The sequence below is a fragment of the Struthio camelus genome, chromosome 4 (assembly GCF_040807025.1).
Source record: "Struthio camelus isolate bStrCam1 chromosome 4, bStrCam1.hap1, whole genome shotgun sequence".
NCBI lineage: Eukaryota > Metazoa > Chordata > Aves > Struthioniformes > Struthionidae > Struthio > Struthio camelus.
In genome coordinates, this window is record NC_090945.1 from 20,999,100 (window position 1) to 21,019,977 (window position 20,878).

At 39.6% G+C, this 20,878-nt stretch overlaps 1 protein-coding gene across 1 annotated transcript in view; it reads right to left on the bottom strand.

The window, feature by feature from the left end:
• LOC104144068 (N-deacetylase and N-sulfotransferase 3) overlaps window positions 1–20,878 on the bottom strand; it is a 311,719-nt gene that overhangs the window by 80,557 nt on the left and 210,284 nt on the right. The window lies entirely within an intron of this gene.

A 20,878-nucleotide genomic window follows, 5' to 3' on the forward strand; every position in this document is an offset into this window, starting at 1 on the left:
TAATTTGCATTCTCTCGTGCTGAAATTGCAACTTTAGCAAGCCCCTTCTCCAAAACTAACGAGGGTAATGTAACTCAAATCCTCTTGTCAGACCTACCACTTTTCGGGCAGATTTAGGATACTAATGCTTTCTGAATCATTTTGAATCTAGTGCAAAAGGATGGAAATTCTGTAAGGTAAATTGTATTTTCTTACATACTTTGGGGTTAAAATCTGAAAAGAATTTCCCCCACGTTTCCATATAATGTGTTCGCAGCCTCACTGCATTTCTTTCTTTAATTTTCTAACCTCATCTTAAACAGAATTAGCCACTCTGTATTTTTCACTAATACTGTATTTTTTTTCACTCTAGAGATGTGCATATTGCATTACGGTGGGTTAGGGAGCTACAATTCTCTATCTGAACTGCATTAGCTGGCTCCTAGCCATCAGAAATGGGAAACCAAATTAATAAATTTTAAAAGTGCCCTCTTGATCTAACTCATTTACTTCACAATTGCGTGGTCACTGTTAGCTCACCTTACGGCTGACAGTTCAACACACCAGATAAACTCAATCATGTCTGTCCAAACCTTTCTTTTTGTCACTCACTCAAGAATGAAACTAAAGGAAAAGAACCCAAGCCTTTTGCATATTCTTTTCCCAAACATCAGCAGCATTTACAGTTCTTGATGCCGAAATGTTGTGATTTACTGCTTTCTCCTCTTTTTTCTCCTTTTTATTCCTACGTCACACTGCAGAGGAACACCTCAGTTTTTAATGTCTTCTAAGAGTAGTGCATTCAAAAGTCTGCAAAGCCGTAACGTTTCAATTACTGTTTCCACTATGTTAAAACCACTTTACAAATACACATTTAATGGAGATGACCTAATCACTTCTGTTCCCATTGAGCACTAAACTCAAGAATCTTTATTTAGTCATTGCTCTTAAGGGAGTTTTTTTTATTTTTAAAAAAGATTTTAGGTTCCAGGTCCCTACATGCTAGACTTCCGCTAGGATAGGACACAACACTAGCTGATACGAGAACTTACTCTGCATGAAATTATTAATCTGTGAAAGAGAAACACCTAAAATCCTGTTCGACTCTATACAAAGGGATTTTCTCCCTTATCAAGATTCTCCACTGGGTGGATATCCTGATACAGTCTTGGTTGGGGACCTATGTATTATAAAGGATTTCTCCTCCAACATACCATGAGGTATAAGGTGGAAGCCAGCCAAAAGGAACTGAAATTCTTGGACCCGAGTTCAGACTCGCAAATGCACATCGTTTCTCATCAATAACTCTTCTTGATTAGCTGGCGCTGTTTGTACGCTACCACTGGCCAACATGGATGGAAGAGTGTTATATATTGCTTGTCCTTGTAAGCCCTCGGATGCTCACAGAGATGTGCTAGACATCTCACAGCTGAGGGCTTCAGCACTGCAAGTCAGCAGCTGTAGTACTGAGCAGTTTTGCCAGGAGTATCAACAGCTTTGATCTTTCTTGGTGCTACTTTCAGTTTCTTGCTCTTGAGCTGTCATTGCAGGGTGAGTGGGTAAGACGGCTTAGCGATTCTTTTAGCCGTACATCTTTAACACAATGCTGAGTATGCTTCTAGGCAAGATTTCTGCCTGGCTCCAAGGACCGCACAAGAAAAACTGTAGTGATGTGTGCTATAGTACAACAGAGCGCTACCAAAAATGGCATAATCGTGGCTGTGTATTAGCATCTGACATCAAATCTAATGTGCATCATCCCAGAACTGTCAAGTGCATGCAAGTGAACGAGCAGTTAATCCAGAGAAGTTAGGTGGGAAGGAAACTGAAGGGCTACCGCACTACACGCAGAATAGAGGTATGTTCAGATGAACTAAGGCTACATCTATGCTGCTGCTGTTATGCAAGGTGGGGACTGAGCCCCTGGTTCACAGATACACGTACTGACTTGTGTCCCTCTAGTCAGTAAAGTATAGACTCAGAAACAAACTGCTCTCTTTCATGCCTGGGTTTATTTGCCAAGGGAACTACTTAACTCATTTCAGATTATAGCCCCCAACCAACTATATTTAAGGAAAAGGATTTAAGACTTTAGGACCCAGAGCAACATTACAGGCCTACCACATGCTTTCAATAATAAATTCTGAACACATATTAACGGGTGCCTTTACTTTATATGAACACAGGTCACTTCATCGTGAATTAACTAAACTCATTGAAAACAAAATGCTTTGTAGAGACAAGCCCTTAGTTTCCTATTGTAATATGTAAATTAGGCACTGAAATGCCTTTAAGAATCTGGCCCTGAATCCTCACTTTGAATCTCAGTCCTATTTCTGATAAATTGGTTATTTTCAAACTAATTACTTGGAAAATTATACCTTAATGAATTCCTATCTATCTATGTTGCATTGTGTTCTGAGAGCACTGCTGAATACTTATGACCTTATATACACACATAAATGTGTATACCTACACAAACACACACACACACACACACACACACACACACACACACACACACACACAGAGAAGTCACTAATTTAGATGCTCCTTCTCTTGGAATAATATAGTGAAAAGACAAGAAAAATGTGTTTCAGAACTTCCAGCAACAGTTCCATCTCAATTTAGCTTGGCTTTTTTAATCATCTCCTACCTGGAGATGATTAAAAACATGCTTAAACATGTTTTCTTGCAACAAAGCCAGGCTTAGAAGAGTGATAGTCTATCATCTCTGGTGACATCCTCAGCTTTTTGCCTTTCAGACTGCTGGCCTCTACACATGCAGGCTTTCCTTCTCATTCATGTTTCTTTTCTGCAAATTCAAACCTTCACACACTGCTCCCTTCTTCTGTATCACTGGTAATCTTTGTATCTTTCTCAAATGAACTGATTCCTTCTATCTGGTCTTATAGCCTTATCTCTTTTAGGCTATTACTATGAGAAATAACCACTATACGGTCCTAAGTCTGCAAAGGAACTCTTGGTCCTTTGTGCAGTCCTGCTGAAATCACTGTAAAATTTAGGTATTTCTCTTACGGTGATTATTACTGCGGTGCTGTCAGGAGCACTAGCAACAGTTTTCAGTTCATAAATAAATACTTCATCTAGTCCTGCCTGCTCAAAAATCAGATACATCTTTTAACCAAATACTAATCACCGCTTGTATGACTATTGATTACGTTTTCTTGTATGGAGCCATTATAGCAGCCTAGATATTCGAAAACATGGAGCATCTCGGCAATTGCCTGTTGTTATTATTTTTTGTTGCTGCTTTTTTTAAGCTGTTACAATTTCTACCAACCAAAATGCAAAGTTATTCTAAATTCATAATGCTCTTGGCATTAATCAGAAACCAGGTTACAAAATAAATCTAATAAATACACAATATTAAGAATGCTTAATAGATTTACCTTTTAAATACTATGCAAATATTAACCAATGAATCCTTAACGGGTATTTCTGTTACAGGTACCGACACTAGTATTGTTGTACATATACGTGATAATATTATTCCATGAAATTGTCAAAGATCAGGAAGTGACTCAGTGAAGGCTGTGATTAGGAGTCAGAAGTTCCTGACTCAGGGCTGAGTTCAGACTACTACATCATATCGCACTGTATTATGACAGATATGGTCTGAAGCCAATAAATGCTATGCCATGTTAAAATGCAAAGGTCTAAGTTCTCCCCTTAGTTAAACTGAAAAAGCTTCATCCAAATAAATAAGAGAAAAATGTTGTCTGAGAGCTCAAGAACATTAAGTGGTCAAAAAATGAATCAACTAAGAAGCTGTCTCTGAGAAAAAAAACGGCTGAAGTTTACAATTATATTACATTTTTTCTGAACTATTACAATACCCTACATTTGTTAAGTGTTTAAAGATTATTCTGTAGCAAACAACATAGGAAACTAGCCACAAGTAGGCGATCTCTCTAAAAAGTTCTTAGCTTTCAGACAGAAAATACATTTATCATTTCTCTACAGTGATTTCTATTTAATTTTCAATACCTTATCCTGAAAAATCCTTCTATTTGCCTACACTGTAGTAATATCTTTCAAACCAGCTGAAAGCAAGTTGCTAATTACATGACGTGGGTGATGACTACTTGGCAGCAGAAAAGCATTTCTATTTGTGGGCTTAGAATAAACTATTGTTATATATACGTTTTGTTCCACTAATCAGGATACCCAAACCAATGTCATCTTTGTAAAATGATCAAATGCCCAACTCTGGAATTCAAGAAGCTCAAAAAAATCCATTAAGCATTTCTGTTCTGAAATGCAAAAACATCATTTACTGCTCAAGCCACATGCCTTGTGAAGTGTACAACAGATTCATTTATGAGGAGGACTGAGCATTTTCTGTTGCAATTTACCAGGGAATTTGCTTATGAAAAGAGAGGAAAGACTCTTCCTTCCATTATATCAGGTCTGCAGGTTTCAAGGGGTTGTGTCACTTAGTAAATATTCAAAAAATAGCAGCAGAGATCCAGAATATATTGATTTTAGTTAGCTGTTTTGAATATATGTCAATTTGATTGAAAGGGTCTTACTAACACTGCAATTGGTTAGAGAAAAGTGATAATGGGGGTGGAAGAGAATTAAAGAGAAATCAAGTTGCTCTAAGCACAATCAACACTCTAAAACCTCTTTGCTCTTCCTAAGAAGATGCTCTTCTTCCTAAGAAGAGCAAAGTGGTATTTAATTAAAACTTCTGCTAAAAATTGATCTTAGGAAATGTAATAAAACAGGCCATACACTGGGCTAAGAAGAACTTGTATTACCGCAAAGCAACTCCTTTTCCCCAACAATTTAGAAAGAAAAGTCCTAATAAATGTTTAATTTGCAAAACAAATACCAGGCAGTTGTCACTAATCATCAGCATTTTACAGCATTTTCCTTCTCCATATCCATTCCTCTTATAGTTATTTTTCAAACACAAAGTTTTTATATTTAAAAGCCAGACTTTGGTTATGTAAAGAAAAGGAGGAAATGTGCCTATGCCTGGGTCTGAATATGAACCCTTTTCATAAAGAGATTAGACTGGAAATGAATTATAGTGATATATCCAGCTTTTCAGTCCGGCGGTAATCCAAACTGTTCCAGAAGCAGAGTGCCGTTTACAGTCAGCTGGAAAAATCATCATAATTTCATCTTTCCTTTCCCTCAGCAAAAGCAACTCTGAGACCAAGGCTAATTTAGCTGAAATCCTTAAAAGGAAAGCATCCTTCATTGCTGCCTTTGACTTCCCCATGACCTTCACTTCTTTTTATACAAATAATTTCCTTCTGCCTTCTCTGTTTCCTTGAAAGCGCAACACTAAAATACAGCCTAGTTTCCATGTGCCCTTGGAGGCAGCAAACAAAGAGCAATAAACAGAGGAGTTTGCACAGGAATTTGGGGTTATTCAGAATGCAAGGGAATGCACTGCGGGATCCATGACATGAATGTCTGCTATAAACTAGGAGCTCATCAACTGGAAATCGCTGAGGTGAGAAAGGACATGGCAACTAGTCAGAGTTATAGAGCGTCTATCAGCTGCCAAAGCGATGTGGTTGTGGAAAAGGTAAGTGGAAACCACAAGTGTTGCTTGTAGAAGAAAAGGAGAGAGGGAAATATTGAAAGTGTTGATGCTATTGCATAAGGCTGTGTTAAGTGCTCATCTGGAATGCTGCTTAAAGTTCAAAAAAGATTAATTTCAATGCGGAAGAGGTAGAGAGAAGAGCCGCTACCATGTTCGGGGAGTATCTTCGGACAGGCAAGGTGAAGGCTGGGAGGTGTCACAGTTGCTGTGCATGAGGGGAAGAGATAAAAACACCAGGGAAGCTGACAACTATTTATGATGAAGGAGACTTTTGGCATAAAAATAATTAGGTAAAATCTGATTGTGTACATAGGCAGGAAATTAAAAGAAAGCTTTTAATCATCAGAATGAAGCAGACTCATTCCACAAACAGTGAGGGCAAAAAGTGTAGTCAACTTTAAGATGGAGCTTGAGAGACTGCAGGATGCTACTCATAATAGTGGTAGATGGGACTTGATGACTTACGAGGATCTTACTGATCAGTGATCCTCTGTTTTTGATTGTGCTTGGATCAACAGTGACTAGCAGGTTGGCAATAAAGCCTCTGCTTTGGAATTCAGAGTTGCTATCCACTGATAGAGCTGCAGCATTTTGCTCGTCACATTGATTGTTTCAGGCTGTCTATAGGCACCGGCAAAGAAAAGCACCCGCGTTCTGTTCATGTGAATGTGAATATCACCTTCTAAAGTCCTAATTTTTTAATGAAAGCTTAGATTCTGAAACACAAGATGTTAGCCTCTAGGGAAACGTATTAGGTTGTCTCCTGTCCCAGCAATGAAAATGTTTAAAAAAAAAAAAAAGAGGGAAAAGATTGATTTTTTTCATGCTGGAATTAATGTGAATACTCTGTTTTTCTGCTTATTAATATTTCAGCTCTTACCAAACATGAAGCAGATTAAAATATCAGCTATCCTGGTGGAATTTTTATTTTTGTCATATATTGTTTTGATATAGACTAATGGATTACATTAATAGGTTCCTTATCTGTAATCACGCACAATGCACAGAGAGATCTTAATTACCTTGTTGATCAGGTAAGGACAGTCATAATAGCACATACTATCCATCCTATATTTTAATACGTTGATACCACATGAATACTGTACGGGAGAGGGATTTTAAAAAGGTTATAGGCTAATAAGAGTATTTTTATTCCACTCAGAAAAATCGAGAAAAACAGTTCTTACCAAAGATCCAGAGACTATAATCATATACAAAAAGTTAAGTTAAATGCTAACCCCGAAAGATTAAAGATTAAAATCAAAAGCTGAAATTTCCTACTGTTACTAGTGTCCCACTGCATCAGGTGTTGTGCAAATATATGAAAAAGGTGGTTCCAGTCACAAGGAGTTTAATTCTACCTTTCGGCTTGTGTTGCTCTAACGAAGAAATTGTAGTGGGTTTAAGCTGGCAGCTGGTGGTCATATAATAGCAATAAACTACAGAGCTATGTAATGCCAGGAATTTTATAGGTATGAAATTTACTAGGAGTTTTGCCTAGAAAATGATGCTTCTGTATAGCCCCAAATGTCAGACGTAGCATTTAATTTTATTTACACAATGCGTGCCACACCCCTTGTGCATCATGTCATGTCTTAGATCACAAACTCCACTGGACAGGGATGCAGGAGGAACAACAGAACTAAGCTGACTCGCACCAAATACAGATTTGGCTCATTCTCTCTGCTATTTTCCCAGGAAGCGTGGTGCACATTTTAGATAAGATAGATATATTAACAATCCGTGATGCTTCTAGCATCCTTCAGTTCAGCAGGGGGAGCACAACTGGCATCTCTGTTGCATGATAACATTACTGGGATTCTGTAATGCTACGCCGGGTGGTCCAACACAATTTGTAATCGTCTGGGTTGTATTTAAAGTTCTGATCCCACAAATCAATCTAGTATATACTTAGCTGTACACGTAAGAGTAGTGTCTCTCAAGTTATGCTTAAACGTGCTGTAATGACGAGGCCAGTAGTCACGTATGACTTCAGATTCAGAGGACTGGACTCAGTTACCGAGTCTCCCCCTCCCTCCTCTCTCGCATTGCCTTAGTCTAAATGTTTCTGGGCAAGGCACTGAGACAATGTGTAATACTGCAATGAAAATACAAGTAATTCCAGTACCTCAGTAGCTAATTATGCGTTGGGTCAGGGGGATGATATCTCTCCCCACAGCTGCAGAGGGCTAAAGCAAGGTCATAATGGCATGCTGTGTCCACTGTTTCTGTGCTGGAGTTATTCCAGCATCCAGCAGCTGGAAAAGGCCCTTTGGATGCTCAGGTCTAGAAATAAAGCCTGGGCTTTGACAACGTGCTGCTGTGGGGCTGGGTTGCTTTTGCATGATCCACCAACACAGATATAGAGAAAGGGCTGTGAATAAATGGGAGATATTCTGCCACTTCCAGGAAAAAGAGAAAAAGAGTCAGCATGAAATAAAGAATAAAATCAAAGATAAACAGCAAGCTACCTACAAATCTTGGATTTCCTAGAGTGGTACTCTCCCACCACAGTGAAAGCCCTGATTAATCCTCAAAGCCTCTTCTCTTCAAGAGGCACTCCAGAAGGGCTAGATTACCAAAGACAGGCCTGCACTGCTGCAACGTGATCACAAGGAACACATGCCTGCCTCTGTGCGCTAGGCAGTGGCACTTGCTACTGGGCTGAGCAGGGCAGAGCTCGGACACAAACTGCCAGTGAAGCAGCCACAATATCCTGCCAGTGAGGACAAGTCAGCAAAGCAGCTCCAACCTCATCTCTCAGAATTGCTTTGCCTCCCTGAGAAATCTTCCCTTCTGCCTTTTTTCCTCTTGCACCAGCGGTGTCCCCATGGTTTGGAGCTATCGGTTTTCTTCTCAAAGGGGCTGCAAATACATAGGGATCTTAGCCAGAAAATAGGGGGAGAGTTTCCCCTTTATGCTTTCCCTTCCTCCCTCCCTTTTCTTTCCTTTCCCTCCATCCCTTTCTTCCTTTCCTTTCTCTTTTCCTTCCTTCTCTCCCTTTGTTCTTCTCCTGTCTTCCTTCCACTTTTTCTTTTCTCTTTCTTCTCTTGCCTTCCTCTCCTCTATCTCCCTCTCCCTTTCCCCTCCCTCTCTCTCCTCCTCCTCCCTCTCCCTCTTCTCCTCCCCTCCCTCTCCTCTCTTTCTCCCTTTCCTTCCCTAGGAAAGCCAGACATCAATAAAATAAAAAATAAAAAATAAAAAATTAAAACACACATGGTATACAGACCTTGTACAACAATATTGACATCAGCAAGGCTATCCTTAGATGAAAAAACACAGAATTTACCCTAGAGTAGTTACACTTGAAAAATACACAGAATAATTGTCAACTTTTATATGCCAATTTACACAAATGTAAATCTAGCATCTGTTAGTCTCTACTAAAATATCCAGGCCATCTGACTAGAAATGCTCGACTTTTGAGGCTGTCAGTGATACTGCATCGTGATAAATCTCACTGTGGTGACTGATCTTCCTTCTTTCTCTCCTCCCTTCCATTTGCTCTCCATATAAATCAGATGCAGAAGTTTCATAATTTTAGCAGTATCAATATAATATCCTCCAACCGAAATGTCTCTAAGCTACAACGCTTTTATCATAATTTTACAACGTAAGAAGTGGACACTGCAGAACAACTGGAAGTGTTTTTAATTGTGCATCTCTATGGTTGTGAAACAATAATCTTAGCCAGAAGTTAAAGGAATTCATTTCACTGTGATATTGTAGGTTAATTACTGGTCACCTCTGCTGTTCAGTGGACGGGCATGATCCCCCTACTGAGGCTAACAAGCTTCAGTCTTAAAATGCAGTGGTTTGCTGTGGTCATAGAGATAGAAAGTTTTGAGTTTCCTCAGACTAAATATTCAGTCTGTGGGTTTCCCTCATGCTGCAGATGAATAACATCATAACAATATTTACCCCACGAACTATTTCCCCTGACCTAGTACCCACCTGGAGTAAACGGGCAAAAAACCTAACTGCTTTTAAGATGGACCTCAGTTCATCTTTGAAAGGGATTAGGAGTTAGGCTATTTGCAAGAAAAGACGACTGGGCAGAAGATCCGGAAGATCATTTCTGGGCTGGGTTTTGATGCTTTTAAAATGAAGCATATTCACTTTTTACTTTTCAACCAGCTCTATCATTTAGTGTATACAAAGATACTTTATACTCTTCCCAAATTTCAAGAGCACACTATCATCACTGGTGCAATAAGCAGCAAACAGTTCTTGAAATTAGCTATTAAATGCCATAGGGCAGGAGGGAAACCTGAGGCATACCGAGTTGAAATAACAGTCCCAAGTTCACAACAAGCGAGTAGCAGAGTCAGGAGAAGGACTAAAGAGCTCTGATTCCCACTGCTAAGCTTCCACCTCAGTTCACTTTGGTGTCAGATTTTTTTCACTGAGGTGGACTATCCTCTGCCAGGCGACACCACTCAGCAAGAAGTTATGGACCGTTAGTGCTGGAAACATATTTTAGATTTCATTGGTAAGCAGAATTTTAGTACAGCACACATTACTTTTAAATGAATTTCCTGGAAGTAGCTATTTTTGACCTTCCAGGTAATGCTTGCCATTTGAAGCTTGTTCCTGATTGCAGATTGGTGGAGGTGAATGTTTTGCCAGTAGCACAGGACGATTCTCTCTCTTTATCTTAATACTGCAATACTTCTTCTCTTTGACATAAACAGGGTCCAAAGTAGTCTAATCCCATCCACGTACAGTACAAATGGAACAAACAACGAATGATTTATGCACACTTGACTGTGCTCTGTATCTTTATTAGACGAAGATGAATTACTGTGCTAGACAGAGACACACGCTTCTGCAAAAGCTGTCTTTGTAGGTTTCTAGTGCTCAATCTCATGTCTCCTGCAAATGCACTTTAGCACACTATTGCTCTTTTCCACTTGGTGATCTCTGCTGTGCCATGCACAGTATATGTGCATGTCATGGCCCCGAAGGAGTACTCAAACAGGTTCCATTGCTAGTACAATACCACAGCTGCAAGATATGGATGGCTCTCTTGATATCACTTACCTACAAATGATTCTGCTGGACAGATGCAATTTTCCAATTTCTGCCAGAAGCTGATGATGCTATTTAAGCAAAAGAATTAATCCTCTCTTCCTTTTCCTCTGTCAGGATATTGTATACGTTATATTCTCTGCCTTTGCAGTCACAAGTCTGCCAGTTTATATACAGAACAATGATTTAACTTTGTTGACATTTGACCAAAAGTCTACAGTTTGCATCTTGTCAGAAGTCATATGCAAAGCTACAGTGCGTCATCGATGCTTTTTTTCTATAGAAGACCTACATTTGAAAAAGCGCTTTTTGTTTGTATGTGCTGAATTGGTATCAGGAAAGGCCCAACCGAAGTCATCGGACAGGTATAATAGCTATTGCTCAAGCCAACAAAGCAGTAAATTAGCAACCTTATCCCTTCCATTTTCTTCAGCTTTCAACAGGAAGTGATCAAACCTGAATTTAATTTGTCTCCTTCTCTAGTATCTTACTTTCTAACTCACGTAAATACTGAGTAGAGCAGATTTTCAAGCTCCTCCTTCCAATGGCAGCATACTGACAGCATTCACATGAGATAAGTTGCATCTCAGTTTTTAATAACTCTTTCAGTATTTAAACATTTCTAGAATTCTTCCTCTTCCTCTAGAATTGGCAGAATAATGAATAATGTTCCCTAACCAGTTCTCAGCCTGGCATATTAAAATATTTTCCAATAGTTTTCACATATCCATGAATGTTTTCTAACGAGACTTGGGACAATACTGCTACTGCTCTGTCAATATGCGTATCCAGACCAAAAATACTTACCCAGGCATTCTCTATCTGCCCACAAGATTCACGTTTAACAGTCAGGAGTTGAGGAGAATAGCAAGTCAGGAACCCAGCGATGGTCCACCAATGAAGCAAAGAGACTGAAAAGCCAGAGGAGGACCAGGCAGAAGCAGGGCTTGTATTACAGAAAGGTATCCAGCCTTGAGGCCCTTTGCACATATTCTAATCCCAAAACGGAGTGACTCCTTATACTCAGACAGGAGCCAAGGAACTGCCTCCTTCCTCCAAAACTAAGAAGTCAAAACCACCTACACCTATAGCAGCCACATATATGGTATAAACAGTCCCACAGACAGATCAACACTATGCGCCAAAAAGCAGCAGTATTAGGAATGACAAAAGGCTATACTGCAGCCTGGCAAGACAGGCAAAACTGGGTACCTGCTTGGAGTTTTAAAATTTCTTCATCCTACTTATTCCCATCCAGTAACAGAGACTTTAGGCTATGACATAAGAGACAAGAGCGGCACTCAGTTTAGACAACTCTGAACACTGAAGATCATAATGAGGGTGAAATCGTCGTGCTTAAATACGATTTGAGAATAGGAAAAAATACTTGAAAAAAATTCAATCAGTTTGCAGACACTTTGTTAAGAAGAAAAAAACCCAGAAAAATCCAACAGATAAGCTTTGATGTCTGCAGTCCGATCAGATCTACTTCCTTACTAGCCTAGTATATGAATTTTAAAGAACAAGACACATTTAGTATGCTGTGGTCATGAATTTGTTTCCTCTTCTCTCTCTTAAACCGGTTACTTGATGATAAGAATACTTCAGGTCTTTTGGGCTTGCTTTATTAAAACACACTCGCTTTGCTAAGCTAAAAAGAAGTACTTTGCAGGATATTCTAAGAGCTGTGAGACAGACACGCTACAGAAGGAGGGGAATTAGTTAACTACCTTTCTGTTGTAACATTCCAGTTTCACTGGTAGCTCCTTTACAATGACTGTTGCAACTCCCAATCTATGAGATAGGAGAGCACTATGAATCCTCTTTTTACAGATGAGAAAAGTGATGCAGCACAAGATTATGTCAGTAGCCTGACTACAAATAATAAATCATCAACACAGTCAGGATTTGAACTCTGTTCAACAAGGGCTGTTTTGCACAGCATCTGCCCAGACAAACCTAACTAGAACGGCATCTGGTTTTATAGTCAGTCTTCTTTCTCACAATGTCTTATTTCAAAATGGCTATTGGTCATGCAGCAGAAAAATAATGACTTAGATGCAAATGCCGTCAGGCAGCCCAAGCCTTAGCTGGTTAACTTTAATGAGTCCAAAGAAATCACAGCGCATCAGTGCAAGATGTTTACCCGTATCTGGCAACAAAATCTGGCCCTCTATCACTATGTATCAGCCAGTCATTCAAATACATTTTTGAGTAAAATAACCTGTCGTATTTTCCATTTGGTTTTTCAGCTCTCAAACTCTAGCCTGAATTCTTTTAAGAAAGTTTCTACAGAAAGGAGAAAGAAGCTTTAATCTGTCGTAACTTTCAAGAGATAGCTAGCTGTTCACAGCAAAACTCCAAGCAACGCCCCATAGGATACTCTCTTAGCATTGTAGTGTGTTCGTGCTAATAATTATGAAAAGACATTTAAAAAACCTGACACTGTTGGACTGCTCAGCAGTTCAGTGGTGACCAGCACTTTAAAGTTGGTTTTGAGACTAAGTACATTTTTGCCTACCTCTGAGGTGGATTAGCTGAGGCTAGTGAAGAATTTCTCCATGCCAAACTGAAAAATGTTTTTGTAAAGATTTTTAATGGCAGTCTATGGTCTCATTTTATTCAGTTTTCTATTTCTTAAAAACTTATACAATGCTTCTGAAAGATAAGATTCTCCATAGATAACCTTTTTCTCCTTATTTCCCACTTACTTGTTATTTGCTGGAATACTGGAAAGGCAACTCCACGCAGCTCAGCTCGCAACAGGCAATGCTCTGCTGGCAGGGCGACAGCTAGTAGCGAGTGGCTACGTACCTACGTACCTACTCATTCACCTGACAAAACCACCCTTGGTGGTGCTGGCGATTCCCTCGGCCAAAGGCATCCGTTGGGAACTGAACTGAGACAACTGAACAGCAGTTAAGAGAGGCTTCATATGAATTCCTTATGAACACAGAACTACCACTGACTTACGAGGATGATTTGTGTGCCAAGAAATGTAGGAACAAGTCTCAGATGGTACTGACTTCCCATCGGTGTGGACCTACACCAGCTGAAAATATCAGATCTAGAAATAAAAAATTTTATGAGCATAACTAGGCCCTTGGGGCATCCAGTTACACAGGTTTTTGTATTAACAATGATGAAACCCATCCTTTTCCCCACCCCTTTAAGTCAAACGAAAACTGTTCTTCCATATAACGGGAGGGCCACATTCTCAACACAATTCAAGGAGCGTGACGGCCACTTCGTGTTCTTTGAAGAAGTTCTAAGACTATTACGCCGCAGACCGCACTGAAAAATCCCCTCACGCGTCACAGTAGACATTCCCTGGTGCAGCACTCTTTCTTTCAACCCTACGTGAATTCTGAAGCATGGACTCGTTCATGTTGTTGGCCAGGTAAGCTCTGAGTTTTACACAACTTACAGAACACCTTCCACCAGAGCAGACACCCGAGCTCACATCACAGCGAGCAATACAAACTTAACTCAATCCAAGAGTTAGTATAACGCAGTGTTAATTTTACTACGGTAGGTAGGACATGAAATATTTTTTTATGTCCCTAGTCATTAACAAACACAGTACATTAGTTTTATGCTTTGCAACCAGGTAGTTACCAAGAGATTTGTCTTCAAAACTATTTTATGAGACAAAAAAGGAAAAAATCCAATAACTATGCACGAGCTGGGAAACTGGCACTGTGTTGAACACTCTGTTACTTCTGCATTAAATTGAGAGCGTAAATAGTATTCTTATAGGGGAACTGGGAGAAGTTAAAACACATTAACCCTCCTGCCACCTCATGTTGAAATGGTCTTGGACAAAACGGGTATTTAAATTATACTGCCTGTTCAGGTTGACTCATTTCTTCAACTGCTGACCAAAAGCAGCAGGGTTTCAGAAGTGCTCTCTCCTCTTCTGGCGTTTGCAATTACACATTTTCTGAACTGCCACTTGTTCTTTTATTTTGTACAAGAGGGAGAAGCGCTCTGACTATTAGCTGGGGTCCTGGGTTTACTGAAACTTTGCGTGAGCTCTCCAGGGGGTGTTCAGTGCTCCTTCAGTGCTCAAGGTCACTGCGAGAACTCAGCTTTATTCCAAGTCCCGTTCCAGCTGGCTATGCAGAACAACAACAGTTTCACAGGTGTAGACACGACGAAAATGTAAAGCACAAGAAAAAGGACACAAAGCAAAAAGGCCTCTGGGTTTGGAATGATTAGTTTTTAAAGCCACGGCTTCTGATACTATCTCTTCCTTTCCATACTAAAACCAGCAGCAGGAACACCTGGGAACTAATATTAAGCTAAGATCAAATTGCACTTACAACCCACCTTATGGTGATCTGCATGCATATCTTGATTGCTAACTTTCAGTTATGCAATCTGTTATTTAGAATTCATGATTTCACTGCCTGACTTCTACTCAGAAGCTTTTTTTCATCTCAAGGCTGCTTGAAGGCTTACCAAGTTCATCTACGTTTATTTCCTCAGAAAAAAAAAGTAATACAACAAAACATTAGAACCCTCTACCAATAAAAAAGCATTGTATATTCCTGAGAAATATCCAAAGTGCTGGATACAGATCAAACAGAAACTGGGGGAGAAAGCAACTCTGCAAGCAGGTGCTGTTTATGCAAAAAACATCTGTATGTTTTCTAATGATACCTGCTAGAACCCTTCTGAAACATCCATCGTGGAAACACGTTTGGCACTGGCCAGCTCCCCAAAGGTTACTCTCTGTAGGTGGGGGAAAACATTTCATTCTGATATAGTTATTCTTTTGAAACTGTCCCATTTTTTTCTCTATAACCACCAACACGTATCTGTCTCTGTTTGGTATGTGATTCCCAGTGAACTCAACCCACCTGGCTACGCTTTTAGGCTATCAGGCCAAGATGATTTTCCTAAGGTTCTAGACTGTGGAGTAGCTGGACTTTCTTAGTTCTGTGAGACTGTTCCTATTTCCCAGAAAATGCTCTAAAATCCTTCCTCAACTACTTTCACTCCATGACTCATCAACGAGCCTCTCGTGAATGAGGTGACAGACTTTTAACAGATTTTGAATCAAAAAATAAACAACCTTTTCTTTGGTACTATTACAGACTGCAGCGCTACCTCTCCTGTTTGCTTTGCGATATGGGCTTCTCCTTAAACACGTACTGTACAGTTTCTCTGTTGGTCTCCTGCACCTGTTTAATGAAAACTGATAAAAACATCAAGTGCTCCAGGACCATCTTGGTTAGAATTGTTTCACAGAAACATCTTCTTTCTTAGAAAACGTTCATTTTGCTGTCAGACACTGCGTCCAGATTAAGAGTGAAATCCTTCTTGTTGCTCTCCAGTTTTCCAGACATTCTCAGAACTTTTCTCTTTCTTTTTCTGTTTTTGTAGGATATAGCACATAATAAAGGACTACTTGGTGTTTAAGGTGCTTGAAAAACATCTGCTAAGCCTGTTTCAAATACTCCTGCATAATAAAACCTTGCCAGCACTCCAATCAGTCTGCGACGTTCAGTTTATTTTCAACATCCCTTCAAGCAGGAGAAATCCAGGGCGAGATTTTTTTAGAGTGAGCAGAGCCTACCTCCATGTTGCTGCTGAGTTTCATTCAGCTCTATGAGAAAATAGTGATCTCCTTTGGAGAGTTTCCAAGCAGTAGGAAGCGCTACCCCATTCTCTATTACTCTCTTAAATGAAAGCAAGACGACTCAAAAATATGAAGCTTGGACACAGGCAAAAGGGGTCACAAAGTGATGAAAGAAAAGGAAGTTCAGGATAGCGGGGATTCAGTGATCCTGGGCCTGTTCAGTCAAAAGCAGACTGTACTGCTGGGAGAGGTAGAATAAAGACATTTAGGTGGGTAATCCTAAAATCGTTGAATTGAGGAGTCCACAATGATCCTTGAGAGCTGCAAGGGCTGGAAGAAAAATGCACTGCATGGAAGTGTTGCTATTCGCTTTTAGTCTACCACATTAAACCCACCAATAAGATAACTGCACCTTTGCTACCCTTTCTTACAGTTCTTTGACACAAAAATCCCCCTATCTGAGACATCCGTGGATATGAATGGAGTCTAAGAGAACTTAAGAGAACATTAAGGAATCTAATGTAGATCCTTGCATTCAAGTCATTAGCTCTGCCAGCTGGAGAGACACCATGCGGACCTACTGGATACTGCGCCTCTGCCCCACTCCCTACCGATGGGCCAAATGAGACTTTCTAAAACAGCAGTAACAAAAAGCAAAACCAAAACGCCCAAAGCAAACCAAAGGATTTTATCTTATACTTGCTGCTGCAGTGATGGTATTCTGCCTCCGAAGTCTTAAACTCATTTCTTTCAGATTCTCAAAAGTCATGGGTAAGATAATTGTTTGACTCAAATAGAACAAATTAGTTGTCTTCATATAAGTTTTAACTTTTCTTATATTATTATCTTGCTCCAGAAGACTTTACGCAGTGAAGCAAAACTTTTACTGATTTTAATGACAATACTGCCAGAATAATTACTGCAGGGTTGAGCCCTAGAAAATCACGAAACTTCTCTTCTTTTCTCTAATTGTATTTTTAGAGGCACATTTCCTGTAGTGCTTTCTGCAGTTTTATTTCTGCTTGAGAGTACAGGGATATCCAACTTACAAATCCTTGGCTTGAAAAGCCCTCCAGCCTGCTGATAGTTGATATGATTAAAACCCCAAACCTACTATTTTGACCTGATACTTGAATACACAGCACACTGGTGCTGTGTGAGCAGTCATGCAGCCTCCCTGCTCTCAGGTATGAACTGGATGGGCTTCTGTTGTGCCAGAATTAAAGCATTAGCCACCCTTGGCAACTCTGGAGTTTTATAAGTTGCTTTGCTTTATAAGCACTCTGTGGTGCTGAGCCCTGTATAAGTAGAAAATGCGTTACAATCTGATATACAAACAAATTCTGTGAGGCACAGCAGATGTTCTTATACAAATGTTCTGCTCTGCCTGGTTCAGTTTTCTTAGTTTGTAACTTTTAGACTATGTTGGAACTGGAAATAATTCAAAAGTTAGGGGGAAAAAAATCTAATTTCAGAGAAGCTTGCAGTCATTTCTGAAGAAAACTCAATTAGTTTTCTATCCTTGTGACCGAACACCATGTCATTTTCTTTTGTCAAATTTGAAAGAGTTGTGGAACTTAGGCACAAGCACATGTCCTGATGCTAATGAAGCTTTTCCTTACGTTCAACTCACTGCACGCAGAAGCAATCAATCACACTGAATTACACCCCTCCGCCAAAAGCAAAACCAGCCCAAAATCCTATTAACGCCTACCTTTAAAGAATTTCAGAGAGGAATGTGGTGAACATAATTTTTATTATTCCTTTCTCGGATATTTTTAGCCCAATTCTCTGAAAATACACAGAGATTCGTTGTTATTCTCAGAGCCCCCATTATTTATGTAACTGGAAATTATCATTCATTTTTTTCTGGTTGATACTTGACCTTTTTTTGTTGAAAAACAAAATGAAATTACTACGAAGTTCCATGGCCTGATGACGATAAATAATTAGTGAGTCTCTGTTCTTGTTTATGGATATATCTACCTTCTTAAATTAAATTATTTTAAGTCATTCTTCCAGGGGAAGATCTGTAGGAGTAGTATATATGGGAATGGCTGTGAAAGAACCCATTTTTTCTGAGCAGGTTAAAGACAACCATTCTGAGGATCGGAAAGCTATTCCTCTTGTTTTTATTGTTAAAATTGAAACAGGGATGGGCACTGTACATAAGATATGAACCAGAAGACAGATATAACTTTGATTCATACGTAAGCAATCCAGAGACAAGGTCAATACTAAAAACTTTAGGAAATACCAGCTTCATTTTTGTTCAATAAGCTGGTGCTTTCCCTCCATGTACAGAGATGAAATCACTTCTTGTATTCACGTGACAAATGTGTATGCTGTGATATTTTGTTTCTTCGTTGCATAGTATAATATTCTACCTTTCCAACTTGCTAGCGTGTTGGGATGGGTTCTGCATAGGAGTGAGTAGAGATGGTGCCTCTAAATTGCACTGGCCATGTAGAGTGGAAAGAGAGAGGAATAAAAGCTGCAAACTTTATATGGTAAACGTGAAAGGATGGTGATTTATGTTTTTTTTTTTAAACTCAAAGGTAGGAAGTTCCTTCTAGAAGCTGGAAGAACAAGGTACAGACTAAGGACTTGGCAGAAAAACGGAAGAACAGAAGATGTGACCATTCAAAGGAAGACCTGTATGGACACCTTAAGGGATCTGCCTTACTCCTATTGAAACTGACTGCAAACCTTTGAACTAGTTGCTGAAATGCTTGTGTTTAAACTCCTAATAAGCTCAGAGTTAACACATAATCTCTGTGTAGAAATATTTGAAAACTTTATCCTCATACTAATTGCCAAAATTGTTTCCTGCAAGCGCTTGGCATTGAACCCCTTCATTTTGTTAATGGTTGTGCAAACACAGAACAGACTGCTTCTGCTGGAGAATACAAATAGCAGGCAAGAGATGGATACAGACAGACCAAAGACACACAGAAAAACTTGTCTGAAATCATCTCAATGCTTCCAAGTAGCGCAGACAAAATTAAGGGGAAAATAACTTAAGAGGGGGCACTCTGGGTTGGGGAAGCTAAGAGGAAGGTCAGCAAGGGTTTGAGGGATAGTGAGATGTTGGAGAGAATTTGTGAATATGGACAGGATCTCAGTCTCACTTTCCTTCCTCACTTACCCAGCCTGATTTTGGAGCATCTCTGCTCCTGGTTTCCCCTCCTTATTCCGTCTCCTCCCTCCACAGAGCAATCTGGAACAGAGCTTCTCTGCTCCATCCTCTCCCAGCAACAGCTGTACTCCTACCTCTCTATCAGTGTGGCTGAGGCTGTGGAAGCGGAAAGGGGGACTGCAGAATAAAGTAGGATGGTGATGTCTAACTGTACAGAGCAAATGCAGAGCCTGGCTGCTTAGGACATAGCTACAGCTCAAACAGGCAAGTCCTCTGCCTGCTCCACCATGGGCAGAATGGCTCCTGGCTGCTGGCATTAGCCTGCTGCCACAGGTAACTGCCTACCTGGTCAATGCCCAAAGCTGGCCCTGAGTCAGGATTGCAATGGCAGAGATTAAGACGTGCTACATTACTACTTCCAGTGCTTTGTAACAGCATGGGATTCTGAACCAACTACTAGATAGGTACACAACGTACAAAGAGGGAAAAAGAACTTGCACCTTCTGCAAAAGATTCGGTCTTGTGGTCAGCTGGTTCCCATCACTAGTGGTATGGTTCACCAACAGAAATAAGAAACATCCTTTCTGCAGCATCAGGATGAACAGGGCATGTTATAATTTAATTTATATTATTTGTTAGAAGTAATGCATAGTCATTTGAATCCCTTTCAGACAGACTTCAAATGTGACTCTTACCATCCTATGAATTTCATTTGCAGAAAGCTGTACATCTGATCAGACCTAATATAAATATATATCAATAAACAATCATTTACATAGGGTAAAAACCTAATTTAATGGAAGAAACGATATTATCCACAAAATCCTAACTCTGACAGGCACTGACATTTATATATATTGCATTTCCTTCAACTGCTCTTATTAAAATTGGACTAGAGCTACTTATAGCTTTACAATGTGTTCAAAGTATAATACTTAGGAGAGCAGTTAATTTGGAATTCAATTAGTTTCTTCATAGGTCAGAAGAAATGTACATAGCAGACTCTTACTGAATTAAACTAGTACTATTCACTATCTCGGAAGGAGCATGGGGTAGTGAGGCATTACTCGTCACGGAACTGCAAAGCTACCCCTAATCAGATCTGATCAAGAAGAAAGAAAGAAGAACAGGAAAACAATTCTGTTTCACAGCGTCGGTTTTCTTTTTTAAGGCAAATAGAAGTATTCTATTGGAATGGACTGTCGTGCCAATTCCAAATACAGATCTCTCATTCAAATCAGCAGGCATTTTCCCACTGACTTCAGTAGCGGCCTTTCTAGCCTAAAAGGTACTGCAACCCATATGGGGTAAGTCTATTTTGACTTGATGACGATGCACGAGGATGAATTAGTCATTGCACTGGACATCAGTAGCTGTTTAAGGAAAAGTGATCTTGATCTTTTTAGGTCCAGTTTGAGAGAACAGAAGACTATTCCAAACAAAATAGATATACATATATACTTCAAAGGGGTTAATTTCCCAAAATGGAAGTAAATTTTGACAGGAGAAAATAAGGGAAGAAAATTTCATATTAAAAATTGGGAATAAAATCAAA